Genomic DNA, 20,371 nt, shown 5'->3' with positions numbered 1-20,371 from the left:
TAAACATGGAAGCCTGCCTCAAGGACATAAAGACATGGATGGCCAATAATTTCCTCCTTCTAAATACGGACAATAGAGAAATATTGGTTATTGGCCCAAAGTCTATCTGAAATGGCATTCAAAAACGTTCAAAAAAACAGTCAGAGTCAGTGGTGTAGTCTAGTTTGCAGCAGTGGGTATACTGTGATGATTCCCCCCACCCCCTCCCTCCACACACATGCACACCCCAGCGCAACACCCAACAACCCCATAACCACCACCATAATCACCAATGTATACTGCACATGCATTCACACACTATTGAGGCCATTCCAAAGGACGGGGTATGTATTTTCCGAGGATGAAACCTATTTATTTCAAGCAACATTACATGTTTAAAGTAGCATAGTGTCCGTGGGGGTGGGGTAAGTGGGGTATCCAGACTACAAAGTTTTCCAGATGTGTTTGTACTCTGGCATCTTCACTTTGCTTTGCCTCCTTGCATCCATGACAGAGCGATGGCTTTTCAACCATGTTGTAACGTACTTTCTTGGCTGAAAAAGGCTTACAGGGGGCCCATTGTTGCTGTTCATCATCAAATTGCTAACACTGGACAACAACAATTTTGATTGGCTGGAACAGTGTATGGCTCGGTCGAGCCACTTGGTTTCCCATTTACAGAGCCAGAACTTTTTTTTTTGAGAGCAGATAGGCCTACAGAACGGACAGCTAGAGGACCGTGAGGAGAAATTCTCTGAATTTCACAAAACGTGTATTGGATTAGAATCGCGGAGTGCACCCTTAAAGTCCACATTTAACCACCTGACCACTAACATTAACATAAATAAATGTAAAATGTAACATTCAGTTCAAAGTCTTGTGCATTGAATGCCTCCTAACAATAAATTATAAATTTTAGCTATATCAAACACAGTGGGTAACAATCATACGTAGGTAGCCTACTTTTGCATTTACCAGCGTATAGCGTATATCTGAGTACTTATACTTTCACTAAAACAAAGTTCCCTACATCATCCACCCATATCAATATCACGTGCAAGACTGATGTTAACCAGGCATGCCAAAGCTTTTCATCTCTGAGCACCATCATTTAATTATCTATCTTGCTACGTTTTCTTATGGTGATGTTTAGTGTCCCAAAAGAGTAACGTTCAGCGAACATGGGGGAAGAGGAGGGAGATACTGTTACTGTGCTAATATAGCTACTTGTTGGCTAGCTAGCCAATTTAATTTTTGTGGTTAAAACTATCAAAACCATTGCTCACTAGCTAACTTCAGGCACACACTATAGACATGGCAGCAAATATAATTCAATACACATATCGCACATCCCCTGCTGTTGGAGTAATATATACTAACTATTCAGCTATTGTTTATCTGTATGAGATTTTCACTTATCAGGCTCCTGCATCTGCCAGCATGCAGGTGGCAGTCTGCCAGGATCAGAAACTTCTGCTTCTGGCTTTAGATGATGTGTTTTTATGATGTGTTTTCCAAGAGTGGTACTTGTTTTCATTTCGTTTTATTTCATTTAACTTTATTTCAATATCCAAATTTTATTTTAAAATCCCGAAATCACACAGCTGCAGCGGTCGCACTCTAGCTTCTGAAATGTGCTCGTTGGTGAACTGAAAATTCTGTCACAAAACTATGTTGATACGTATTCTTGCACATTTTAAGTGGGTATACGGAAATCCTGGAGCTTTCTAGGGGGTATATGGCGTCGACCTGCATACCTGCAGACCTGCGTAGACTACACCACTGGTCAGAGTGTCATCTGCCGCACCTTTTTGGTAGCATGTCCTTAAAGTCCAGATTCTGCACCAACTGGTTCTGTTGAAAGCAGTGCCAAACCATTTAATCTGTCTTGAGACACCGTAAATCGCAAATAGTTATAAAAACATATAGGCTAAAAGTTTCCTCTTACCGAACGCACGTTCACCACCCGAGACAGCGTGGTCACCGGCAAGCACAGAAAAATGCGCAATAAGACGCACAAGCCACCATAAATGCTCTGAAGTAGCCTACATATCGTATACACTAGCTAGTGCGTAGTGGTGTAACTGTAACGGACCGTAGTTGATTCCTGATCCATACGGATCCCCCGCCCACAGTTCGGCATGCATGTGGACCCGCGGATTAATTGCAAAGTTTAACCATAATAGAGTGAAATACAGTTTTACTGCCGCTGTTACTTTTTAAAGTAACAATTCCCTAAATCTCGATGCAGATTTGCAAAGATGAAAAGTAAAAAGATACAAGAACCATTTTAAAAACCAGCGACCATACTTCGCAGAGGCGCTGTGAAGACGAAGGATGCGTCCGAAATCGCTCACTCGTTCACTCACTCACTATTCACACTCATACAATAAATTAATAATTTGCTGGATATAGTTTTATGCTTGCAAGTTTATTGGAACTTTTGTATGAACATCTTTGTGTCTGTGCCAGCTAGCCAGCTAAGTGACTAGCTAGCTGCAACAGACATTAACCTGCTAGCTAGATTAATACCACTACCTATCTAGCTATCACTAGCTAACTTAATGAAAGCAGTAGCACCCAGCTTCATCTGTTCAAATTAGTTGAAACTAACGTTAGCTAGCTAGCTGGCAGTTAAGTCCAACAATCAACTGTAAAATGTAGTTATATTCGTCTCCCTTTTTTTTTTCGCTGATTCGAAAAATGATCCGATCCGTGAATCAAAAACCATGATACGATCCAAACCGTGAGTTTTGTGATCCGTTGCACCCCTACCAGAGCCATGCAGAGAGAGAGTCGCGTCAACTCCGTTCGCTCCAATTGACCATTTTTTAAAGCAATGGTGGATCGTGGAGCCTCTAGTTCCCGGAAGTTAGCAGCAAATACTAACAGTGCAGTAGGGTTGCAGCAGAATAGACCATTTGTGATGCACTTTTAAAAGGTAAGACGTTAAAGAATCAGATTGTATATTAAAAGCAATAGATAACAGATTAGGCTACGATAGTGGATAAAGTTAGCAACACATAACATTAACCACATTAACCACGAACAGCCTATTAATATGATTACCTTACACATTTTTCGTTGTTGTAATCTTTAGTGATAGTAAAATTGCTCCTGCTGACTTGAGCCAACCATTTTTCTCCTCTCCGTGTCAGTGAGGAAACCGTACATTCGTACTCCTTTCTCCAAGCGATTGGATCATCCCCATGCAGCACAGCAAACCATGGTGAAGACTATATGCAAGGACAACACAGAGGAAAGGGCACAGACAAACTGCTTGACATGCTATTCATGTTTCTTAGTTTATTAGAGATGGATTTAATGAATTCATGACAATCATTGATAGTCACCTGTTGGTCTCCTTCTGTCGTATCTGAAAGTCATAAAGATTACATTAGTCATTAAGTCATTACGATTACTTAGGCCCTGAGTTACCATGGGATTACTGAAATGAATTAAAGAAATGTTAGAAAATTAATCTGATCTGAATTTTGAAACATTCCTTCCTTTCCCCTCCCTCTAAATATATCAATAAACATTAGGATATAATTGCTCTTGACTACCATACAAGTTTAAGAACATAATAATAAAAGCAATAGCTTAAACAACAGCAACACGCTCTTTAACCAAGGTAACGTTATCTTAAAATATGTCAACAAGGCAGGTGACACTAGCTGTTCACACTAATCCTCAAATACTACCAAATTTTACTTAAAAAACATATTAATGTAACTACATACACATGTCGGTGTGCTATATAAATATTGTAAATCAATGCATTTTTGACTACTAATTACCAAAAATCGCAGTTCTGTCTCTGTATTTACACATTTGACCTCCATTGACGTGACTCTCTCTCTCTACATGGCTCTGACCCCTACTAGTGTGTAAGGAACCTGGCATGTCTCGACCTTATAACCAAAGGCAGATAGGTAGCTACGATGTTAGACTCAGTTACAAGAGTTTAAAATACAACAGCATAAAATTGCAAACTATTCCAACTGCACACTAATAAGAAATAATTCCAACCGGCAAGTCAAATTCAGCAACTCTCAGTCTCGCAGTTACCCTACTGAAACGAAAGTTTAGCAAGATAGGCCTAAACTACCTCATTGTCTAGTAGGGTTCTCATTTCGCTAGCAAGCTAATTTGCGGTTTTCAAGCAAGACAGTGCAATGGGGAAAGTGCATTCCTCACTTCAAGTATTAATTTCCAGATAATCTCATAAAACGAACAGTCACAGCAAATGAGCCAGTAAACTTCTGCACTCACGTGCACGAGTATGCATTAGCAGGCTAGTCATCTTCTTTTTTCTTTTCTTTTCGCTTTTGAGCGCCAGATTTGTGAGAAGACATTTTGACAGCTCGATTTGGTAAAGGGGGTGTGGACAAATGAACGTAGGACTACGCTTAAGACCAAACCATTCTGCAATATAATAGGGGAAACATGTTTAGGCTACATATTGTAGAATGAAGCTAAATGATTTGATGGCAAGCATCATTTATTCAAAGCAAATAATGCTAACGCTTTCTGTGCATCATGTATTCAAAGCAAATAATGCTAATGCTTTCTGAGAACATATACATTTGTCTAAATATTCCCACCAATCAATGGCCAACATTTATGAGTGAGGATCACTCTCTCTTATCGCATGTGAAACATTTTTTCTTTTTTCTGAAACATTTTGTATCCCGTTTGTTTTAAATAGTATTGTGGAAAGATTATCTATCCATTTTCACTCGGAAATCTCTTTTTAAAATACAATTTTTTTGTATTTTATTAAAAAAAAAAACTACATATTTTTATACTTACCTCTGACTCCTCTTGGTGGTGTTGTTGTGGCCCGGGATCTGAACCTAAAAAGAAAAGAGAAAAAAAGTGGTTAGTCATTGGCTTAAACCGTGACACAATGTCTACACATCCATCCCAGTGTCACATAAACATACAAACACATACACACAACCACTACACCATCTAAACTAGTTTCACATATACATACAAAAACACACACATACAACCACTACACCATCCAAAACAGTTTCACATATGCATACAAACACACACAACCACTTCACCATCCAAAACAATTTTCATACACACATACAACCACACCCACACATCCACTACACCATCCAAACCAGTTTCATACACAGACACACACACACACACACACAGGCACTTCACCATTTAACCAGTTTCACCTATACATACAAACACACACAACCACATCACTATCCAAAACAATTTTATATACACATACAACCACACCCACACAGCCACTACATCATCCAATCCAGTTTCACATATATGTACACACAAAAACAACTGTCACAAGATAGATGTTGACCTGTGGATCACATATGTTTGTTCATGCTCTGAACTGTGAGCGATATTGACTATCAATGTTCTTATCTGTGGGGGTAATAGACTGTGAGGAATATAAATTGGGGTATATACATAATAGGGCTAGTCTTTGAAGGATGTAAACATTTAGGGCTCTGAACTGAGAGGGATATAGACTGTTAGGACTCTGCGAGGGATATGAATTAGTTGGCTATTTTAATGACAATGTAGTTTTACCTATAACATATAACAGGATATTCCTATAGTGAATTAGTTCACTAGCCATATTTTACAGTTTGGTAGTCATATGCATTTCACAGTCTAAATAAAATTGTTCTGCCCTGCATCTTCTGTTTTGTTTAATCGCTTGAAAATGTAATACCACAGCCGACCGATAGAAATGTATATATTATAATTACCTATAGTTGAAGCTAGACAAGCTAGTAAGTAGTTTTTCTTCCTTTTAAGTTGTAAACAAAGGTGCAACAGTAGTGATTTTACTCTTTCATCACAGTTGATTCTCCTGCTGTCAGAAAGCAATGTTTTTTATTCTTATTCATGTTGTTCATCTGCTTCCAATGTGTTTTGGAAACCTCATTAAAGGAGCAAGGGGGAAAGTAACTAGCTTGATAGTTTACTAGCTTTCTTGCTGTTCCATGTAAGAGAATGCTGCTGAGCCTTGGAGCAACCACACCCCACTGTTACTGGGGGAATGTATGATTGTAAATCTCCTGTGGAGGCTATGTAATATGAGGAACATCCCATGTGATGTTTTTAAATGTTTATGTTAAGACTCACAATCATTAAACCTATTTTTGAAACTTCATGGAGTAGTTATTATGTTAGATTAGAATTTGTATGAGGTTCCAGCATTGTCCAGGATTCTCACTTTTTATATCTGAAATATAAAGCAGAACTCTAAAAACAGACAGGAAGTCAGTGAAGAGTTAGCTGGCTAAAACAGAGATCTGTCAGCTAAAAAAATATTTTCCACCCACCTGGACCCACCTGGAAGGAAGTTCAGGTGGTGGTAACAGCAGCCAGAGCTAGCTCTGCTCCAGGTCCCAGTGGAGTACCCTACAAGGTGTACAAGCACTGCCCAGAGCTCCTTAGGATTCTCTGGAAGTTGCTGCGAGTGATTTGGCGAAGAGGGACTGTCGCAGATCAATGGAGGCAGGCGGAAGGCGTCTGGATTCCCAAGGTAGAGAAGTCGACCAAGCTAGAGAAGTTCAGATCCATCTCACTTCTCAGTGTGGAGGGAAAGATTTTCTTTAGCGTCCTATCCAGAAGGATGACAGGCTACCTCCTAAAACAAGTACATTGATGCAGCAGTACAGAAGGGCAGCATTCCCGGAGTGCCAGGGTGCCTGGAACACACCGGAGTGGTCACCCAGTTGATTAGGGAGGCACGAGAAGGGAATGGAGACCTGGCGGTGCTTTGGCCGGACCTTGCCAATGCATATGGATCAATCCCCCACAAACTGGTAGAGATCACCCTGGACCGACACCGCATACCAGGCAAGATCAAGGATCTCATCCTGAATTACTACGGGAACTTCAGGCTCAGATATCCTATTTGCCCTCGCCATGAACATGGTGGTCAAGGCAGCCGAGATGGAGTGCAGAGGCCCCCTGTCTAAGTCTGGAACCTGGCAGCCCCCCATCAGAGCCTTTATGGACGACCTGACTTGTCACCACTACATCAGTGCCTGGCTGCAGGTGGATCCTTCAGGGCCTGGTAAAGCTCATCTCCTGGGCCAGAATGAGCTTTAAACCAACAAAATCCAGGTCCATGGTCCTGAAGAGAGGAAAAGTGGTGGACAAGTTTCACTTCTTTGTGGATGGCACTGTAACACCATCTATCACTGAGAAATCAGTCACTAGCCTAGGCAAAGTTTTTGACTGTAGCCTCAGGGACACAGTGTCAATCCAAACCACCATCAAGAAGCTTGAGGCTTGGCTGTCCACTGTAGACAAGTCTGGCCTTCCCAGCAGGTTCAAGGCATGGATTTACCAGCATGGCATCGTGCCTCGTAACCTCTAGCCTCTGCTGGTGCACGAGGTGACTATGTCTACAGTAGAAACCCTGGAGAGAAATATCAGTTGCTACCTCCGTAGATGGCTGGGTTTGCCACGCAGTCTCAGCAGCGCAGCGCTGTACGGCAGAAGCAACATACTCCAGCTCCCCATCAGCAGCTTGGAGGAGGAGTTCAGGGTGTCCCGTATAAGAGAGGCATTAGTCTATTGGGACTCCAGTGACCCCAGATTGGCATCAGCAGGCATCATGGTGCGCACAGGCAAGAAGTGGAGAGCTCAAGAGTGGCTTGAGCTGGCGAAGTCTCGGGTGAGACACAAAGCTCTGAGGGGCATAGTGGCAACTGGGCGAGCAGGGTTGGGAGCCATCTCTCAGCCATGGTACAACAAGGCCCATGGCAAGGACAGACGCCACCTAGTCCTGCAGGAGGTGCGGGCAGGTGTTGAGGAGGTGAGAACCAGCAGGATGGTGAGCATGCGGCAGCAGGGGCCGTGGATGAGGTGGGAATGAGAGTTGGAGAAGAAGCTGACCTGGACTGACATCTAGCAGGCAGAACCACAGCATATAAAGTTCATGATCCAAGCTGTCTACGACATGCTGCCTAGCCCAGCTAACTTGCATTTCTGGGGCAAGAGTGACTTTCCAACATGTCCTCTCTGCCCTGGAAAGGGCACTCTGGAACACATTCTGAGCAGCTGCCCAACAGCTCTTGGAGAGGGCCGCTACTGCTGGCGGCACGACCAGGTGCTGAAATCAGTTGCTGAGGCCATCTCCAGTGCAGTGGTCAACAACAGGCATGTCCGTAGTTGGAGAACAATTTCTTTTGTAAGGGCTGGAGAGAAGCTGCGTCCACAGCTGACACCATCAGCCTGCTCTCATCGGCATCAGACTGGAAACTGCAGGTTGACTTGGGCAGGCAGCTCAAGTTTCCAGAATACGTGACACCAACCTCCTTGAGGCCAGATGTGGTGCTGACATCCGCTTCTTCTAAACAGATCCTCTTACTGGAGTTGACAGTCCTCTGGGAGGAACGCATGAAAGAGGCCAATGAGCGTAAGCGGCTCAAGTACCACAAGCTGGTAGAGGAGTGCCGAAGGAAGGGCTGGAAAGCGTGCTGTGAGCCTATAGAGGTGGGATGTAGAGGCTTTGCTGCCCGCTCCCTGTGCAAGATCTACACCCTTTTCGGTATCACAGGAGCTGCGAAGAGGAGAGCCATCAAGTCCACCACAGAGGCTGCAGAGAGAGCCTCTAAGTGGATTTGGATAAAAAGGTCCGAAAAGTGGGCCAATGCTGCTGGGACACAAGTTGGAGCTTAATCAACCCCGGCTTGGTTGCCTAAGTGAGGGTGTCTGATGTTGCGAGACCCGAAACACCCAATGGCCTCAGGAAACATCACTGATGATGTGTCCCAGTGCATCTAGAAGATGTATCTACACACCTCCTTCATAATGAAATTCAAATTCTCACAATTAAGAGAAACTGATAATTACTTAAGAATACCAATGGCAAACTATTAAGGAAAGTTCGGGGACAAATGTTAGGGTGGCTTTGAAAAATCCTAGTATGGTAGAGTAGCTTGTAGTTACAAGCTTTGCTTGAAAGACAGTCTGTATCTGTGGCTGCTATAGCAGGCCAGAATTTTTCAATGTAAAATGTAATGTAATTTAATGTAAATATCTCAAAAATATTTAGATGTAAAAACAAAAAGCACATGCAACACAATCCCACACTAGTTGAGGATATTGCTTAAGTTTCATGAGCGTTGGTGAGTCTCACTATCACTAGCTAAGTCACTACCTACCTACTTCAACCAGTTTACAGCTTAGCTATGTTGGCTTTCGGTGAATTGATGCTCTCGCAGGCTAACTAATAAACTGTTACACAAAGAACTTCAGTCTGGAGCGTGGTTGAAGGAGAGGTAGAAACAGGTTTATTGATGGTCTTCAATACAGCAAGGCTTCACACGCGATGGTCGGTACACGCACTTAGAGTCTTACGCCTTACACACTCATCCTCCAGTCTGCTGCAGGTGGATGACTGGAACGCAGACACACGAACACACGCACTCGACTCGGACACGCACTGGAACTCTGCTGCACAAAGAATATCTTATACCATCTTACAAAGTGGGAAACTGATGACCTAAGCTGTCCAGATATTTGATTATACCTGACCTTGTATCATCTAGAGTCTGGCGCATAATTGGAAAAACATTGCTTCAAAGGGTGTCCTCGATGGATAAGGGAGTACACACTGACCCAACTCCTCTTTGTCACAAACATTGACATGGAAGCCAGAGTGGGAGAAAGTCCCACTGGATAGAGAATCCCTATATTACCCAAGAATAAAACTTTTAATATAAGAAGCTTCAAGATCTAAGATATCTTGGTTGTGATATGTTGTAACATATGCATTCCCACATGGTTAAATATGGAGTGACTAACCTAATACTGAACTACAGCTATATGAGTGATTTCTACAACTATATGAGTGCTCGAAATCATAGGCCTCACCGTTGGGACGGCCTTGTGCCACGTACACACTTTCAGTATGCCTGTGTGCATGATTAGTTCAACATAGCAGCATCTCTTGGAATGTAGGCCACAGGTCACAACTCTGTGAGCAGCCTAAAAACTACACAGTCACATTATACACTGTGCATACTACTTCTACCAAACTAATCAGTCTACTGATATAATGAGCACTAAATAATCACCACTATTCTTCAGCTAGCTAGGTGTAAGTTGGTAATGCACTAGCTAGCTAGCAATTTATGTTTTCAGCCAGTTATCTTGCTTGTTAGTCCAGTCCTACTTTTAACAAATGACGTGAGATTTCATAAAGTAGCATCAAAGCATGAGAGTCATTCCAGATGTGTAGGAGTTGGTATGAGTTGCCCTGAGATAGCTGCTTTGCTCCAGGGACAGTCTGTATCTGTAGCCACTGTAGCAGGCCTATTGCATACTGCATGTAATAGAATGTTCAGTGAATGTTCTGTGCATGTTAGCCAATAGGAAGTTTTTCAATGTAAAATTGTCTCAAAAATCTCAAAAAATATCTTAGGCTTTAACACAAAGGGCACAAATAATATATAAAAAAACATAGGACAAGATGTTAATAGTCCCTCTGTAGCAGAGCTGAAATTAGCAGCTTGTGTGAGTCCTGTGTAAGGCCAGAAGGGTAGGAGGTAGCAAAGCAGTTTCAGCGGTAACATCACTCCCTGAGACTTGATTAGCTAACCTTGTTTCTGATAGAGCTAGGGGCACATTGCCTTTAGTTCAGCTGGTAACAATGCTGGCTGTTAGAGTTTAGCTGAGCAACAAGAGCATCTGTGTGAAACTCGCTTGCTGACCTGCTTCACATCCATTACACCTCGTGCCAATTGGTGGAGAGCACTTGCTTGAGACTGTCTTTATGTGGTACAGAGTTAACATGCAGGGGTTTTGAAGTGGGCAGCCTCCTTCCTCAATGTTTCATCGACTAACCCACTATATACTGACACATATACTGCTATACTGCCACATACCGCTACATACACCACTGCTACTTTGCCATATGCTGCTACATACACCACAATACTGCTATATAGTGCTACTTACACCAAAACACTGCCATTACATCCCCAGAGAGCTCAACGATGACTTCTGGTGTCCCGGAATCATCCCCCGTTGTGTCTCCTCATTGTCTTGATGTTATCTTGGGGGTTGATCCAAAGCCATTGTCTACTTCTTTCTGCTGCTTCTGATGCAGCTCTGATGGTTTTTCGTTGAATCTGACCGTGGATCCCTAGCTCCTTCAGCAGTTTGATGGTGGATGTGGCTATAAAGCCTCTGCAGCCCACTCCTATAGGACAGACTATGGTTTTTCAGCCCTGTTGTTGTGCAGTGTTTCCGCCATGCTACCCACATGAGCCTCCAGAGAAAGCGCAAGACATCTGGCGCATTCTTATAGAGCCTATATGGCGCCCCATTAGGCCTGGGAGCAGATGCTGCTCTTGCCCGTTGGACTGCCTGGCACGTGGCTGGATTGACAGGATGTTGGAAGTAATGACCATTTGCTCTTGCCTTTTTGGGTCGGTGTGAATCTTATCCAGATGCTCTTCCAGTTCCCTCTTTGATATTTTCAGGGTTCCACTCTTCTCCATTGCAAAGAGACCTTTGACTAAGCTGAAGGGGTCTTCGTAGAACCGTGTTCTTGTTTGTTCTTTCTTTCTTCTCAGCTCTTCGCAATGTTATCAGTTGGCTCTTGATCAGCTTGGAGTAGGCTAAGGCCTTCTTCCACTGCTTCCTCAGCTGTCTCCTTTCTCAGGTAAGCCACTCGATCTCCTGCTGCCTCCTAGACTTTGTCGGTGGTGTTGATGCCTTTTGACTCCTACTTTCACTGACTCCGAATCGCTCTGCCCCATAGTTGTAGATTAAGTCTCCCATTCAGTGCCCATCCCAGCACATCATTATGTATAAAGTAGTTGCTCACTACAGTAAATGTATTTTGTGGTCATCTTTTTCAAAGTAAATTGTTATTTCATGCGTGAATCATGAATATCTGGTCATTCTCTTACTATATGGTAAACAAATATAAAAATGTCACATCAAGAAAAACCTAAAATTTCATCATACCAAATCAATTGCAAAAAACCACAAAAATAAATTGTGATTTTAAAGCAGGAAGTTGCAATGCTTATAGCATTATAATGTAATGTAATGATGTACCATAATTACAAACCAGTGAATGTACATAACAACTTGCTAGGAGATTTTAAGAGCTACCAGACACAGAGATGGCATTATTACTATAGAATTCCGAATTATTACAAGCATGTGAAATCTTTGAAACACAGATTTATTACAATGACTGAATTATTAACCAGTATGCAAAATTTTACATAACATTTGTGGTCTGGCACTTTGTTGTAACTTCGGAACATCTGAAAATTTATTACATTACTTTGCGCTGTGAAAAGACAAAAAAGAAATTATTGTTTACTTTCCCTGTTCTAACATTATTCCCCGATTTCAGCATAATTACTGGATGACAGTGTAGCATAGTGGCAAGGAGAAGATTGCCAGGATGGGTACAAATTACTGGTGAGCCATTTCTCCAGTTGAATGGCTTGCCATTTGCCTACGGTGAGTGTAAACTATTTTACCGGAAGTGTAATTTAATGCAGCTATTCCGTAGAATAAAAAGCCAACAAAATTAATACATTTATCTATTAAAACATTTTTCAAATAAAATAGCTGATTATTTTAAGTGAGCATTACTATCAAACTTATAACTTAAGAAGTAATATAACTTATATTCCAACATACTCTTATACAACTTAATATTCCAATAGATTCCTGGCAACTGGGGAATCACTGGGGACTATCATATCATAGCCCACAGCTATCGTGTGGGATACAGCACAGTGGTTGGCATCGTGGCTGATGTCTCCAAGGCAATTTGGGACTCTTTGGTGGAGGAGTACGCTGAGCGCTGGAACTTCCCAAATTGTGTGGGGTTTATTGATGGGAAGCATGTGGTGATCCAGGCTGCTGGGAATTCTGGATCACTTTTCTACAACTACAAGGGGACTTTTTCTATAGTCCTCTTAGCTGTTGTAGATGCCAGGTACTGCTTCCGTGTAGTGGACATCGGCAGTTACAGGAAGAGCAGCGACGGGGGCACTCTGGCCAAATCCCCCTTTGATCAGGCCCTGAGAGATGGCACCCTCAATCTCCCTGGGACATGCCCTCATGGGAGATGAGGCCTTTCCCCTCCACAGAGACCTCATGAGGCCCTTCCCTGGCTGAGCTGTCTCCGACTTCTCCAGCAGGAACAGGTCTTCAATTACAGGCTTTCATGTGCCAGGATGATAGTAGAGAATACCTTTGGTATTCTCTCATCTCAGTGGCGGCATCACCCCTGCAAACGTGGAAGCCTATGTGAAAGCCACCTGTGTCCTGCGCAACTACATGTAGAGGACCACAAGGACAAGGACGGAAGCAGTAGCTGGTGTGACAGAGGGAGCTTCAGCACTTCAGGAGGCCAGAAGAGTAGGAACCAACAACGCCACACAGGGGGCAATTCGTGTGAGGGAGACCTTTGTTTCCTACTTCTCTGCTGAGGGCACAGTCCCCTAGCAACTGATGTTATAAGCATTCTACAAAAAAGCCACCCACATTAGATAAAAAAGAACATTGTTTCCACCTGTCAAATCTCAAAAGTTCAGTCTAAAAGTCAATATCACAATACAATGGACACAGTTATATGTAGTCTATCCCTAATATGACTTTGTCAGGCAACCTCTTTATGGTGATGTAAATGGTTCTTTTTTATCCCTTTGTAGCTGCACTGGAGATATGAATAATTTGGTGTCTTGCAAAACACAGAATTAGATGTCACCTTTGAAATCTAATCATATGAGAGAATGTTATTAACCACAAGCGCAAATGTCTTCAACAAGGTAAAGCTGCCGCCCCACTAACATACAAATGCAGCTTCACTTCTAGTAAATAGTGTAAAACAAACTTTTTCATTTTAAATAATTGCAAAAGGAATGACACATTTATGCTTGAACTTAAGTTTTTGTATTCAAATGCCAAACAAATATGAACACAATGTAGGCCTCCTAGTTACTGGCTTGTCAGCTGTACCTCTTCCTCATATTGACTACACTGGGCCTCAAAAATAATTTGGTGAATTTTAAATTTCACCGCCTCCTTCCTCTTCGGGGTCAGGGACTGTAGCTGGGGCAATAGGCTGCGGAGGAACATTTCATCCTGGTCCTCTGCAGCGGGGGTAGATTGCCACCTCCCGTTCGATGGACATCAGGTGAGAGTCACCTCTGTCACTCCTACGCCTTTTTGATGACACAGAGGGGGACACCTGAGGAGGGTCACCCTCATGTGTCTCCTGACTCTGGCTGGTGTGGGCTGCCTGGCTCTGGCTGGTGTGGGGTTCCTCACTGAAGAGAGTGAGAGTCGCTGTAACTATTTGCAGCCTCACTGTTGCTGGCGAGGGATGCCTCCTCGAACCCTCCAGGCATATTGCCACTGGTGGGGCGTGTTTCCATAAAGGGGTTGAGGAAGGCCATTACAGCTCTTTTGCCCTCTCTCTCCTATACCTGTCCCTCAAGTTCTTCCATTTTTTTACAGTCATCCACTGTTGAACACATAAAAAAGAAATGACTGCACAACTCTCTCTCTGTAAGTTATTATACTTCATTACAATTATAGATCATACTGTATATTTTAATGTTTGTAGCCTAATAGCACACATTTAGGGGCTAACAGGGATACCAATTAATAACTTAAACCTTAGGTGATTTTGATCTGAAAAGTTTAATTATAGCTGATTCACTTATCAAAAAAATAATTCCTGCACAGTCATTCACATATGTACTGTTAATGAGGAATTTTAGCGAGCATCATTGACAACTGCTTAAATTTGCCATTCACTTGATTAAACCTCACCTTTCATCCCAACAATCTCGGAGATCTGCCTCCATGCATCATTTTTTTTTTTAATTAACATCCCTGTAATAGGGCAGGGATGCATCATACAGGACAGAAAAGCCAGCAACAGCTGCAATCTCCTCCATGTCGCCTATGGGAACTAAAATGCTAATACAGGAACTAAAGTTTAAGAAAACATTTCACAGAGGAACACATCTGTCCTTTGATTGGCTGTCGCTCCACTCTGTCCCTGCTCATTTGCATAAAGTTCAACTTTGCTCAACTTTTTTTGTCACCAAGTCGCAGCGATTTTGTCGCTCAGTGTAGCCGAACGACCCTTGCAAATGAATGATTTCCTGCCGCTTTTGTTGCTTGTCACTGCCAGTGTGAGCACAGGGTAAGGAGTGTGTGCCAGCAGAGAAATGGATGTGTTTGCACAGTACTGAGGTGACACCACCTTGAGAGTGGTCCAAAGTCCCTTCATTTTCACCAGTTGAGTAGATCTTATTCAAAAGGGGTGAGCATTCTGGTACAAAATGGCTACTGCACTCTACTCCACTGGGTGAGCTTCACCTTCTCACTGCAAAGGACTTAAAGATCCTGGAAAAACCATGAAATATGAATGAAAGAATTCATATCATGTTTTCAATATTATTGTTGTTTCAGCTGCATCCTAATCAGCAACAGCTTTATTTTCATTGTACTCTTCTTCATTAGAAATATTAAACTGGTGTGAGAGCCTTAACACCTGTGCCTTAAAGCACACCTAAGCCTTTCGAAGGCATTGCCTCAAAGCCAGGAGGGAAGGTGACAAAACAAGTTGTCAAAAAGTTACTTAATGTAAAGACATACAGTAAGTTAATTAAATTACAGGAGAAGAATAAGCTTTTTTAAATTAAATGTGCTTCAGATGAGTTTCTCCAGGCAATTCTTTTTTGCAGAACTCTATGACCTTTCTCTGTTGTTGGGACACCTGCTGACTAGATTGTTCTCTCAGGTAGTTCAGTTCAGAGGTGTGGTACACACAGTGTTTGTCCAAACGTACTTTCCCACAATCTACAAATCTGTTTATCTCTCCCTTGCCTGTTTGGATCTCTCTTACAGCACCATTCATAAAATTATTTGTTCTCTTGTTTGTTGTTTTGCCAGTCCAAGGTGACTGCTTAAATACATAATTTCAGTTAAACCAGAGAACAAAATATTCATTGCTTTACTGTTTATATCTCATGCAATCTCTACCTCTAGCTAAACATGGCTGTTGTACCTATGATAATTGCAGTGGCTATGATAAAGCCTTTCCCTCTGTGTAATTATTGCAACAGTTATGTCTTTGACTCACTTGTCTAATAGATGCTTTCTGCTCATTATAGTTGTTACCTTGTTTTGTAAAAACAGCCCTTGTGAAAGTTTTTTGTTCCTTAAATATTGCATTTTCAAAGTCAACATTCTCCTTATCAGCCAAAGCACATAGCTCATCAGCTGGGCTTGCTCAAACACTCCTCAGTCTTACAGACCCTGGGAACCACATCTATAGGAATTTGAGTTGATCAAGCAGCAAATGTTCTTTACCACTCTATGTTTCAATGCTGTGTGGTTTTTGTTGAGAAAAACAACAGCAGCAGCCTTCATGGTCGAAGATGTCACCTGAGCCATTTTCCCATAAATTAAGCACTCAAAAGACTGTCACTCATGGTCTCTGTTTAACATATTTTGTCATGGGGCATCTGGAGATGAAATCCACATGAGAAACATGTTTTGCAGTTGGTTTGATGAGAGATGAAGGTTGGGGAACACTAGCCCTGCACTAAACCCTCAATAAGCAGCTCTGTGAACCATAGCATGGTGATTCATCTTTTGAACTCATCCCTGCATTGGAGGGTCAGGAGTTTAATTGCTGTTATTGCTGGGTGTGCATTAACACAGGCTCTCCCCAATGGTGTCATGTTGCCCACTTCCCTTATCATACTACAATTTGCTCCCTTTCTTGAGCATGACTGGGAGACCGGCAACTCTTTGAGTAGCCTCTAAACACAAGAATTACTGTTTACATAAACTTAAGCATCACTTCACATTGAAAGCAGCAGTAGAAAATACAAAGAAAAAGAAATACAGCCCATGGTGTACTTGCAGTAATATTCTCTCATGCTATGACAATGTATGAACAAAAAGAATATCTTTAAAAATTCAATATATTCTCATATCTAATTCAAATACATCACATTACTATATTTATATAATACATTCAAATAACACATTATCATATTGTCAGGGCTCAGGCACGTACTCAAACGCAGACCATGAGTGCTCAGGTTCCAAGCGGTTTTATTGGAATCGCTGGACAAGAGCGTAATGGCAAAACAGGCAGGGTCAAAACCAGGCAGGCAGTCCAAAGCCAGAGCAGGAATCAAACAGAAACAGGCTGGGTTAAACCGGGTAGATCAGGCAATCAAGGCAGGGCGACAGGCAGAGACGAAGTCAGGCAGGATTCGGTACCAAAAGTAATAACAGCAAACAGCCAATGCAGGTACAAAACAGACAAAAACCAAGACAAACTGGCAACACAGAGACAAGCAGGGAATATAAAGGGCTGGGGCTGATGAGGAGATAGGATGCAGGTGGGCAGGCATGTAGGTGGACGCGATCAGGTAATCAGGTGGGCAGGGACAGGGCGGAGAGTGGGGCAGTGCTGGAACACAAGGAAAACAGTAAACAAAAGCACATGGACCACACTGACAGACCTGGGGTGTATTCCAGAAAGGAGGTTCAACAAACTCTGAGATAACCCCTGACCTATGGGTTAACAAACCCCAAGATAGGAAACTCTGAGTTTACGGTTCCAATACAGCTGTTCTGGGTTAGTTCAATTAACTCTGAGTAGGTTTACCTTGAGTTATGCACGTGCCCGACAACTATAAAAAGCCGTCATCAATAGAGCTCCGATTCATTGATTCACCATGGCAACAGCCAAATGCAACTGTTCATCGTATTTCACGCCACTGGAACTAGAGATACTCCTAAAAGCTTACGGTGACTATGAACACATTTTCAGAAAAAAAAGTAACACAGCAGCTTCCGCAAAGGCAAGACAGGCAGCATGGGAGTCCATTGCTGCCCGAGTCAATGCGTACATAACTTTGATAATGTAGATTGCTAAGCCTTCTCTCATCTCTTAATAGCGTATGATCTTATTAAATAATTAGGCCCTACGAATACGCTAGTGAATACTATTGTTAAATGCTATTTCGGTTATTTGACCCTTATAAAATAGCAAGTGGCTTTGCATGAACTAGTCCAACCTGCATGACTTTTCTTTTTGAAACTTGCAAAAGTGATATACTGTGAAGACAATCAAACTGGCCCTTACAAAAATAACTGCAGTTATGGGACTGAAAAACAACATTTTTTTGTGTAATAAATATATTGCATTTCCTGCATATTAACTGCAAATAATCCTTCCAATACTGCAGTTTCAATGCAGTTTTGATACTCAGAAAACTGCAGTTTCACAGTACTGCAGTAGGGCAGTTATTTCTGTCTAAGGAGAATATCTATAATTGCAGTTCCACTGGCATGAAGCGCACATGGCAGCAGTTAAAAATGAAATATAAAAACATCGTGCAAACAGGTAAGGCATATGACTTTGGTTTGAATCATGTGTGTGTATATAGTATGAAATTTAGGCTATGTATGTAGAGCTAAGTGTTGGTTTTAACATATAGGCCTAAGTGTTCCTTGAGATAGTAGGTAACTTTTTTTATTTTGCCTCTTTCCAGCTAACAGAAAGACAGTAGAGGCCCACAAAACGGGTGGAGGACCACCACCCCACCTTTGACTGAGGCCGAGCAACTGGCTCTGAGCCAAAACACAGGGCCAATGGTTGAAGGCATCTCAGGAGGGAGCTCTTCTGAATCCAGTGCCCCCCACGACACAAGTGGCTACATAAAATGTCAGTGTATATGTGTTAGAAGACTGTGTGCAGTATGTGTAGGTGTGATGGGTGCACAAATACATCCATGGCTTTTTTCACTATTGTCTTTATAGTTGTAGATGGTGTCATCCACCTTTAAGAGCCTCCAGAAACTCCAACAGAAGCCCCTGCAGTTGTAAGCAATCTGAATTCCAGACATTTGGTTAAATGTACTCCCAATTGTATTGCTAACAGCTTGTTGTCTACAGCATGGTGATGATGACTGTAGTGATGATGACCATGGTGCTGGTTGTGGTTATCTTGATGAGGACACTGCCCACAGCTGTCACAGAGGAGCCTTCTGCAAGGCCTACAGAGGTATACATCAACCTAATTTGTCTTGCATAACTGAGGATTTGACGGGTTGAAATGTATAGAAGTGATGTGACGAAGGTGAGTGAATTTTAAAGAGCTATTTGTATTAAATTCTTTTTCACAGAGCATTCCAGGCCTATGCCAGGACCAGCCATCAACGAGCACAGCACATATGAACACTGTGAGATGTTAATTATGTTCCTGGTTGCAGTTATGCAAGTACAATGGAACTGTAAACTTAATACTATCCCTGTTTCTCCGTAGTTACCTGTAAAGGATTTGTATAAAGTGCACCTTTTGAAACGGAGAGAAAAAACAGAAATTGAAAAGACTTATCTGTCAAAGCTTATTAAAAAGACAGATTTGGATATTCAGCTACTGAACACCAACTAGAGGTGGGTGTATGATCATGGTTACATTGTGTGAAATGATGGAACAATATGTAATAAATGTTCCATTTCTGTTTTAGGAAATAAAGAAGAACAGATGATGGGTAGTTTTCTTGTCTTTATTTCTGACCAGGGGTGATTTATGCAAAATGATTTCTGCAAATGGTGTCCCAGACAGCCCTGCCATCCAGGACATCTGCTGGAGGGTTGGGGTCATCATTTTCAATTTGTATGGCAGGGTGCTGCTCTCCTCTAATTGTAGCAATATTATGAAGAACAACACATGCCACAATGATGTTGCATACTCTTTCAGGGGTTACTCTGAGTTTACGCAGACAGTGAAACCAATTGTCATTTCAACCCGTGCTCTGGTCCTGCTGGGGGGTATGTTGAAGCGTTGTTGTGGGCCTAGTTCTGGGTTTGGGTAAGGGGTCATTAGATGAGGTAGACAAGGATATCCTCTGTCTCCCAGAAGGTGGCCTACAAACTCTCCTGAAATGACAGTGAACATATTTTGAGAGCCAGAAGAGACAGAGAGCAAAATTCTTTATCCAAAGCCTTTTTTACCATTTCCTAGTCTGGTGCTCACAGTGGACTCAGTGGCAGCATCACATATGATCTTCACAGTGCAGACAATGAGAGATGGCCTATGAGTTACAGTGTACCGTGATGTAGCCTGATATAGTATGCTACTGTAACACAACATGCAATATACCTGCACACTAATGCTATGAAAAGACTTCCTATTCACATAGTCTCCTTCATTTACTGAAGGAGCTGCGATGGGAATCTGGGTTCCACCAATGCAGCCAATTACATTAGGAAACCCTGCAAAATAGCATCATGAGTTAAATCCATGCAGAGGTTGAATGCAGTAGAATGAGTAATACAATTGACAAAATTA

General features: G+C 42.2%; 1 pseudogene; it reads left to right on the top strand.

Annotated features, from left to right (window-relative positions):
* Positions 1-6,322: 6,322 nt before the first annotated feature.
* LOC118770630 lies at positions 6,323-8,676 on the top strand (annotated as a pseudogene).
* Positions 8,677-20,371: the final 11,695 nt, after the last annotated feature.

This window comes from Megalops cyprinoides, chromosome 23 (assembly GCF_013368585.1).
Source record: "Megalops cyprinoides isolate fMegCyp1 chromosome 23, fMegCyp1.pri, whole genome shotgun sequence".
Lineage (NCBI taxonomy): Eukaryota > Metazoa > Chordata > Actinopteri > Elopiformes > Megalopidae > Megalops > Megalops cyprinoides.
Note: the sequence above shows the minus strand (reverse complement) of the source record. Positions and strands in the feature narration are given on the sequence as shown.